This window comes from Montipora foliosa, chromosome 3, assembly GCF_036669935.1.
Source record: "Montipora foliosa isolate CH-2021 chromosome 3, ASM3666993v2, whole genome shotgun sequence".
Taxonomy (NCBI): domain Eukaryota; kingdom Metazoa; phylum Cnidaria; class Anthozoa; order Scleractinia; family Acroporidae; genus Montipora; species Montipora foliosa.
In genome coordinates this window covers 16,869,687-16,879,686 of record NC_090871.1, presented here as the reverse complement: position 1 = coordinate 16,879,686, position 10,000 = coordinate 16,869,687, and the positions used below count along the sequence as shown (strand labels likewise).

The window sequence follows — 10,000 nt, the reverse complement described above, 5'->3', positions numbered from 1 at the left end:
TACATCTTGGGCTGTCTGTATGTCGTTATTCTCTGCCACATAATTCCTGAGACGCTGCTTGCACGGAGCTATTCGTCGGTCACATAGGTCTTTGCCCGCCTGTGGATCAGAAAAATCGTACCTCACAACCTCTATTCCAATACGCTTACTGGTGGAATGTATTGTGGACAACAGGGCGGAATTGTGGTAGCATCCTGCATTGTCACTTCTTAGTATTGCTCTTTTCACGGAAGGATGCGTTTCTTTGACGGTGCTTAGAACCTCTTCAAGAATGCAAGAAACAGAAAACTAATCCTGTTTACAGCTGTCAAATACAGCTATGTAAGCGTGGATTTGGTATTCGCATTCTGTTGGCTTGCAATCGGGGTGGTCAGATGAATGAACAACTGCTGAAAAATGCCAATTCATTCCTCTCTTGCCAAAAAACTCTGACTGTGTTTCTCTGTATTTCATAGGAAGAAGCTTCATGGCCCAGTCATTGATGACTAAAATGGGTTCACTATTCAGAGCATTCAAAGCATCCTGCCTTGCGATATCTTGCTGAAATGTTCGAAGCAAATGGCATTTCCACGCCTCAATTTCTGTTACGGCATGTTCCCATTCCCACCTTGCTCTTTCCCTTTGCTCTTCTGTCAAACTTATGTCGTTGTTCTCCACTTTCTCTTTAATGCTATTCAGGATTTCTTTAATGCTTTGGCATTGTAAACATACCAGGTCGTGCTCATGGTTGCAAGGGCTGCAAAACTGGTCTTGGCCAGGATCTGATGAGGCAAACTGGATGCAGTGATCAGGACAATGTTCATCGGGACCCAAGTTACATTTCTAATCACATTTAAGGTATTTCTTTCCTGCTCTTAGTCGTTGGGCAGTTTCTCTTCCCCAAGTAGCTCCTGCACCATTAGTTGCTAGCGTTTCAGCAAGCGTCTCTAGTGTTTCAAAGGCCTCAATCCCAGCTGTCGATGTATTGTCCAGACCTTGGAGGGACTTTTGCCTCGAAGTACTGCAACATTCCATGATTCTAAAACAAGTGCGCTCGTTCAGGGGTTCTTTGCCTTCCTGTTTGCATTCTTGTTGATACAAATGAATGATTTTGGTTGTTGTCATCGTTCGCACAACTGCTGGTATGGGTAGAGTTACTCCAGAGTTCAGCTTCAGCTTTTTAGTACCAAAGGCAACATCTTGTAGAAATGTGGATCTTGAAATAAAAAGAATGAATTCCCTGACTTTGTCCATGTCTAGACGACATCGAAACAGCTTCTCGGGCACCTTTGTTTTACCAGCACCTATTTCGCTGGCATGCTTTCTGGCATTTTGTATTTGTCGTCTGGAGATGTCAGGGATAAGTTCCTGAAGTTCTGTTTGGCTGTACCTGTCACATATAAGTGAAAGTATTTGAATCCGTGTAGATCTATTCTCAGACTCGTTGTACGCGGCTACTATGGCTTCTACCCCAGCATCAAGGACTAAAGTATTCTTAGGTCTCTCGTGTGACAGGTGATAGTTGATAACCGATTGCCACAGAGGTCCTTCTTGTGAAGGTGCGACCGTACGCAAAACAAGAGTAATAGCTTCCTCTACTTTCTTTGTGTACTGTCTCTTTGTTTTCTCAGACGTTTCATTCCAATCGTAATCAATGTACTGCAAAAAAGGTTGGAAACTGCCCTCTGAAATGCTAGTAAGAGCATTATTCAAGACTGCAAGATGTTTGCGTTGAAGTTCACCCTCTGGCAAGTAGACACTGACGTTTTCTTCTTGGGATGAAATGCTTCTTGCTGAAACGAGCGAATCCAAGGATACACGGGTATCACAAGCTTCCTGTCTCCTCACTCGAGATTGTGTGGGAACAGATTTGAATGTTGACCCTGTAAGTGGCAATTCATGGGGCTTTGTGTCTTGATCAAGTGATCCCCTGCAAGTTCTGCAGATCACTGCAAAAAGAAGATTATTTGTCAGAAATTGACTCGTTCTTACTAAACTTCAAAAAGTTCAAAGTGACCACCTGAAAGATTATGACTTAACATGTATCCCTTTTGTCTCCTGATTACGTACAAAGCACACAAGCATTCTCTGCACCTTTCTCCAGTTTATCTTTTTTATTGACTCGAGTAGATAGCTTGATTGCAGGCTATGGGTTGACTTATTATTACCTGAGCCAATTGCAACAGTAACACGTGTCTGCTCGTATATTTTACACGCCATCTCTTTGTTTATGCGACGAGGGTTTTTCTTTAGCTTGCTTGCGATTCTCTTTAGTCTTGAGGATTCCACATCGTGGTGGTTAGGATGACAACAGTTAGCCTAGTAGAAAATATATATACATGTATGTATTTTTTGGCTTTCAATCCGGCGTATCTTTGAACAAAGCTGGTTCAACAATAATCAGCATTTGTTTGGTTCATTACCTTCACTTGGTACATAGTAGTGTACTTGGCACGATGTTTGGGACATATGGTCAACTTTATAACGTCATTACCGCCAAAGGGAATTCCTGCACGGTTGAGAATGAGTTCCGACTCGGCGATAGCAGCTACCTCAGCTTTCGGAATAAACAGAAGCATAGCAGTTCTTAGTAAGTAGTAAGTTGGCCCGTTTAGCGAGACGAATTTTGACCACTGTTTTTTGGGAAATCGGGTTTAGCTTGATTATCGCGCAGAACATTTAGTGACGCGATCACAAGTTAACAGAAAGGCATGGCGCATTGGAAGGTATCCGTGGCTCGTATTTTCAATTGTTTTATTATTGAAAGGTTTTAAATCTTAAACAACAGGGTCAAATTGATTTAAAAAATCTGAGAAAAACACATAATCAACCTCCGGCCGCTCTTTCAGGAAAATGCTTGCATATTTGAAACCTTTTTCGTCAGTCCCGGTAACCTGGTCTGGATACTAGGATGTTAGTCCAGGGTACCAGGGCCAGCCTGCCTTCTTATATGAAAGCAGCAGTATTTTAACAGAGGAAATAGCAGTGAGATACGAATTCAGTAATGGGGCAGCAGCAGTAAGAGTAACAAGTGTTCAGTCACCTTCCACATCATTACTTCCACTGTAGAACGTACCATACTTTGGCTATTTCTCTCGCCCATAGAAGAAAAAAGCATTTCGTTTGGCAACACGCCAAGGATCTAAAGGTCAGCATTTTTCTCTGACGCAAACAAATGTTTCAAATGATATTGTTATTAAAAAATGATAGAAGCTGAATAAATTATATTCTTTGACGCTCAAAATATGGCCAAAAACACCTCGAAATTTGGCTTTCCTATAAATTTCCATGTTATATTGCCAAATGCAACCAAATATACAGCTAAACTGGTTCAAACAATTTTACGCTGCAATTTGGGGAAACTCAGTGGAAGTGCAAGATTACAAGGATGGAAGTAAATTTGACTTTTTGATAGGGAGTCGAGAAGTCAAGATAGTCCAGTTTCGAGTTCGCCATGGCCGCTGATTAAAAGCACTGAGAACGCATTTGCACAGGGTTAGTTAGCCTCGACCTAAAGATGAGTAGATGACCTGTTTGCAGCACTGTGTATTGTTTAATTTTCAAATTTGTGCCAGCTTCCCGCCGGTATTTGAGAATATTTTTTAGGGCGAGGCTAACCATGTGTAAATGCGTTCTCTGTGCTTTTGGTCGACGGTCATGGCGAACTCGAAGTTAGACTATTCCATTCTGGTGGAAATTTGAGTCTTTCAGTCATAATTTTTTCCATTTAGTTTTTATGATCTTTTTGCTGTTACCAATTTTGACGTTTTTTTTTTCTTTCTGTTGCAAGACAATAAAGCTATAGCTCCTGGCCATTCTCATTAAAACACTATATATCAGCCTGGACAATGCCCCTTTAAAACAACACTTTAATTAGGTTACTTTAATTGAGTTACTTGAATAACAACTGATGCGTTAAATAACCACGGAAATTTGGACAAACGTTAAAGAACCATACAGGGTACGGAAAGATTGAAATGCTTTGCAACATTATTAACCTTAATTAAAAATCTCTGCTTTGTTGGAAAGGTAATGAAGCAAAACTGGTCATTTTTGGAAATTAGAATAAATAGAGCTCACGTCTAGTCTTGTACAAAGAGCGAACGCAACAACACAAAAGTTGTATTTATGTAAACTTTACGGCATTCTAGGCTGTGGAAAACCACCATATATAGTTTCAGGGCGTGAATTAGCAGCTTGAATATTTCTGCCAATCGGATTGTTTTCATGGGTTTTATTAATTGTAAAAGTAATTCGCTAATTTAGAAGCAAAAATGAATGAACTGGTGACAAAACCAGATAAATGTTGTTATCATACCAACATCATTTTTCCACGTATAAAGAGACGAAGCATAATAGAATCTGACTATTTTGCAACTGATTGTCCCGTCACACTGTCACAATGTTTTACTCACTTGTCGTGTTTGTGTGCCCGGCCTTTGGTCGACCTCTCATGCCCGACGCTCCAGAACCTTTATACTTATTCTTGAGCCATGGCCCCATGTCCGACGTGCAGGACATTAGAGAAATAATGGCATCGTCACGTAGCGCCCATTTTACAGCGCCACAAGGGTCTGAGTTATTGCCAAATGAACAGTAAGTCATCTTCGAATTCAACTATTTAGCTGCAAGTTCTGTAATTGTTCGACCCATGGAGACTGGTGCCAAATTGTAACTAGTCCTCACTACAAACACGGACAAAATGAAGAACGGCCAGTATTATAACGGCCTTGCAACATTTTTCCCACTATTTTGCTTCAGAAAACTTACTATATCACTTACTATAATACGATATTTCTTACTATAATACGATTGATTGTTTCTGTTATAGCTGTATAGCCAGTGTTGTAAGTTTAATTAGTAGTCCCACATCCGGCTTGGCCAGAAGCGTTTTCATGACTCGTATCACAGTTATTTTATTTTCCCTTTATTTTGTTTACACGAAATCAATATTTCTCATTTATAAAACTTTTGCTTTCCCATAAAAATTATCTAGGCTAGGAAAAAACTGATATAGCAGTGATTTTTAAGTCCAAATTTTGTTTATACAAATGAGGTCATTTTGCACAAGTGTTGAGTAATGATGATGCCTGAAAAGCAGCAAAGCTTAAGGACCCAAATTTTTCAATCCTGTTTTGGATTATAGATGTCCTTAGGTAACTCATGACGTGTGTCTTCATTCGTAATAGGATTACAGGTAACAATTATGGTTTCTTGAAGTTGGCCTATTTTTCGTATTTTCGGGGAGGTCGAAATTTGCATACATTTAGTGCCATGCCTATCTCTTCCCAATGATTATATCCCCCAAAGTCATCAACCGTATTAAAGTAGGTTCTTAGTAGAAACATCCCATACCATTATATATTCTGTGAGCTTTCTACATTTATTGTAATGGTACTCCAAAGTTAACCCTTATAAGGGTGTTATTTTTGTACTCTGAGACCCCAGAATGGGACCCCCCTGAAAAAAATTGAAAGGAAGATGGAACGAAGAAAAATAAAACCGGATTTAATAATAACTCATCAAGGACAATGTCCTCACCAAGTTTCGTTGAATTTGGCCAACCCCCATTTCCAAGGTCTGACACGCTTTCTGAGTCAGGGCCTCTTAAGAGAATTCAACTTTGTGGCTGAAGTTCACTCACAGTTCATCAGCAGCAAGAAACCCAGTGGACGATTTTATACGATCAAAGTTGTATGACCGCGTTAGAGTCCTCATTTTACGTCATTATTCTCTAGCCAATCAGCAGTTTTTCGCGCGCGCCGAAGTGTATGCCAATGTGACCGACAATGTGACCAGTATCACGTAACCATATCAGGGGCTCAAGTTGAGCTCATCGAGGCTCTCGTTAAGTTGACACGTTTACACCATACATCTTTGATCAATGTTATGGTCAATTGACACCTGTCAAAACAAGGCATCCGCTGACCAGTATAACGTGACCATATCGCGAGCTCAAGTTGGGCCTGATAGAGGTCAGCTGTTTTTTTTTTTTTAAGTTGACCGCTGACCAGGGATTGGTTGTTGATTGGATCGCAGGCTCAAGCCGGGTGAGACACTCAACCAGGCTTAATTTTTCGCGCTCTTTCTGTGGCTCGATGCGGCTACACGTCCAGGCTACGTCACCAAAGGCTCTTGATAGTCGATGCTTTTCGTGTTCAGGTACCGACGGTTTTGAAAATATATTTTTCTTGCATTTTGCGCTGGTTTCAATAATATAGCTGTGGTCAGGACACACTGGTGGTTACGTAGTTATTCAAGTCAAGCATTGGAAGGATATAAACTTAAGCTGAGTGTTTATTTTAATTTGTTTAGGGCTGCTTTTTGCTCTGAATTGCAGTTTTTGGTACAAGTCTTAAGATTTTCAATTTTAAATCTACTAAGGTTGCAAGATGCCTGGACGGCCTATGACAGAAGAACAGAAACGAAAGAAGAGAGAAAGAGAACGAGAACGACAAAACGGTACACCAGTAATCAAAGGCATGTGTGCCTTGCCTGGTATGATCAGTAAACTTGTGGAACAAATACTTACGTTTCGGGTTGGAAACGAGTTGCTTCAAGAGGCTACTGATGCCTTTGCTCTGTCTGCTAATGCTAATACTGAGCTTAATCACAGGCGTAGAGAGTTGATAAAGCCTGACCTGCATCATGACTATAAGCAATAATTTTGTGCTCCTCATCCCTTGCCATCACAGATCAATTGTTTTTCGGGATGATTTACCAAAGCAGGTAAAAGACTTGACAGAAGTCAATCGTGTTGGTAAAAAGGTTACAACAAATAGTGGCTCATCCTCCAGGTCTCATTCTGATTCTAGAATTAAATTCTAGAAGTTCTAGAAACTACATGTCACACTCTTCAAGTCGTGGACGAGCATACGGTCAGGCCAGGAGGCTTTTTTTTAGGCTGGGCCTTCCACGACCGACAAACAAACCCCCCGAGCGAAAGGATGACAAAGCAAGGAAAGTCAGACTAGACAATAAGAGTCTGCATCATGTTTCTAATGTTGATGTTAAGGTGAACAAAACTCTACCTGTGTCTAATGACGGTGTTGCTGGCCGACTGAAACATTTTTCCTCTCATTGGCCGAATATTACATCTGATCATTTTATTCTTGATAGTGTGACTCAGTACAAAATTGAATTTACGGCTGGGTTCCCACAGCAAGAGGCTGGCCCAAGGGAAAGCGGTTTTTCTCTTCAGGAACAACATATTATTCAAAATGAAATTGATAACTTGCTGAATAAAGGAGTGATCAAAGAGACCACTCGCTGTGAAGGGGAATTCATTTCTACTATATTCATCCGCCCTAAGAAAGATGGCACTTATAGGCTCATATTAAATTTAAAAAATCTTAATGATCACGTGGAGTATCATCACTTCAAGATGGATACTCTACAATCTGCTATTAGGCTTATGAAACAGAATTGTTACACGGCTTCCGTAGATTTACGGGATGCTTACTTCTCGGTTCCCATTGATGAGGATTATCAAAAGTTTCTCAAATTTAGTTGGAGAGGACAATTGTTTCAGTTCACTTGTTTACCTTATGGTCTTTCTTGTGCCCCACGCCTCTTTACTGTTTATGCTACCCTTATGAAGGAAGGACATCTAAATGTGGGATATATTGATGACTCATATCTACAAGGAGATACAATACATGAATGTCAGACTAACATTACTGATACTTGGTGATTATTTGAAGAACTGGGTTTTATTGTACACCGGTGAAATCAGTGCTAAGAACAGTCCAGACACTTCTTTTTCTGGGTTTTGTTCTGAATTCTGTCAGTATGACTGTGTGCCTGCCTACAGAAAAGGTTTTTCGAATCAAAGAGCAGTGCAGTAGGCTTGTTTGCAGTGCCACAATGTCTATCCAGGAACTTGCAGAAGTTATCGGACTACTAGTGTCTAGTTTTCCAGGTGTGCTTTATGGCCCACTTTTCTATAGACACTTAGAACATGATAAAGCCATGGCACTTAAACAAAATAAAGGAAACTACCAGGCACGTATAAAATTATCGCAAGAAAGCTTTTCAGGACAGGGTTGTTCGAAAGCCGATTAACTTTTTGGTGAAAGTTTCTTTGGCTCATTTTTGTTTTTCATGCAAGATTGACTTCCTCCGATGTAAAGTTTTGCCGAATATCAGCGTTGAACAGCATTTGGGAGTAGAGAAATAATTTTCTTGGTTAATTTTTAATCTGGGATTAGCGTTAATCGGTTTTTGAACAACCGGGCCCTGAACTACAGTGGTGGAGCAATAATATTGAGACAGCTGAATACCCTATTTGTACACCAAACTCAAAGATCGAACTCATGGCTGTATTCCCTGGTTTGAAAGCCCTCTGTATTAATATGACATCTGTACACATACGTATTTATTCGGACAATACCACTACTGTTAACTATATTAACTCTATGGGAGGCACAGATTCTATGGAGTGCAACTCAGTCGCCAAGGAGATTTGGCTGTTCTGTATTAAGAGAGAGCTCTGGATTTCTGCAGCTCATATCCCGGGGAAGAACAATATTTAGGCAGACAGAGAGTCTAGGGTCTTTACTGACAATAAGGAATGGATGCTCAGGAAAGACATTTTTCAAAACGTTACAGCAATTTGGGGGGAACCCACTATAGATCTCTTTGCCTCAAGGCTAAATGTACAGGTCGCTTGCTATGCATCCTGGAGACCTGATCCTGGAGCAACTTATGTAGATGCTTTTTTTGTCAGCTGGGAAAACCAGTTTTTTAATGTTTTTTCCCCATTCAGTTTGATTGCTCGTTGCCTGCAGAAAATAGCAATGGAAAAAGCAGAGGGCATAATGATTCTACCTTTATGGCCCACTCAGCCATGGTACTCACAGCTGTTACACCTGGTCGTGGATGTTCCAAGGACACTTCCACAACAACTGACCACGCTCAAAATTCCCGGGAGAGAACACGAACCACACCCGCTAATCAAGAAGATGGTTCTGATGACATGCAGATTATCAGGGAATCCCTCGCAGTACAAGGGATTTCTCAAAAGGCTAGAGACATCACTGTCCAATCTTGGAGGCAAGGAATTCAAAAACAATACTCATCTTACGTTAAGAGGTGGATTTCGTTCTGTCATAAACAACAAATTGATCCCCACTATATCACAAGCATTAGATTTTTTAGTTGAACTGTATGAAAGTGGAATAGGATATAGTGGTATAAACACTGCTAGGTCGTCTTTGTCATGTGTTGTCAAACCCATAAATGGGATATCATTGGGCTCCCACCCTACGGTTACAAGGTTCCTCAAAGGTGTTTTCGAATAAAGACCCACAGCACCTCGATATACACAAACTTGGGACGTTGGCAAAGTACTCAGCTACCTTCAGACCATACCAAACTCAGAGGATGTATCGTTAAAGGACTTGACATCAAAAACTGTCATGCTAGTATCGTTTGTGTCTGCCCAAAGGGGCAAACCATTCATTCCCTTAATCTTAATGATATGATTAGTTCCGAAACTTCCATTACGTTTGCATTGAGCAAACCGCTCAAATAATCAAATCCGCAGATGTTAGGCCAATGGTAGTTCAGTTTACTTCATATTCTGCTGATCCTCGTATTTGCGTGGTCACTGTAACATTCTTGCGTTGCTTTCTATTGTTTTTATTCCTAGTGCAATCATGATGTCCCTACGGGTCAAGTAATTTACATTTTCGCTTTTCGCGCGTATTTATACGCATCTGTTAGCTACGGTTTGATTATTTTTTAGAAATAGCTACAAACCCGTTAGAGCGAATTGCTATTGCGTTGTGTATCCAGGATCTGTTCGTTTCCTAGCTGTTCATTCTGGTGGAATTTCTGTAAGTCGCGAATGCTATGGTTTTTCTGGATTTTGTCGAGTTTCCTTCACTTATCACTGTTGTATTTATTTTCTATTTGCTTATCATTTCTCCTAGTCAAATTCGTCTTCGTGAAAACAAATAAAGTCTACGATGTTTGAAGTACAGAGCCAGTGTGATTTCGACTCGATCAATGTTACGGC

General features: G+C 40.5%; 1 pseudogene; it reads right to left on the bottom strand.

The window, feature by feature from the left end:
• The window catches only part of LOC137994149 (uncharacterized), a 1,071-nt pseudogene extending 588 nt beyond the window's left edge, over positions 1 to 483 (bottom strand).
• Between the last annotated feature and the right edge of the window lie 9,517 nt (positions 484 to 10,000).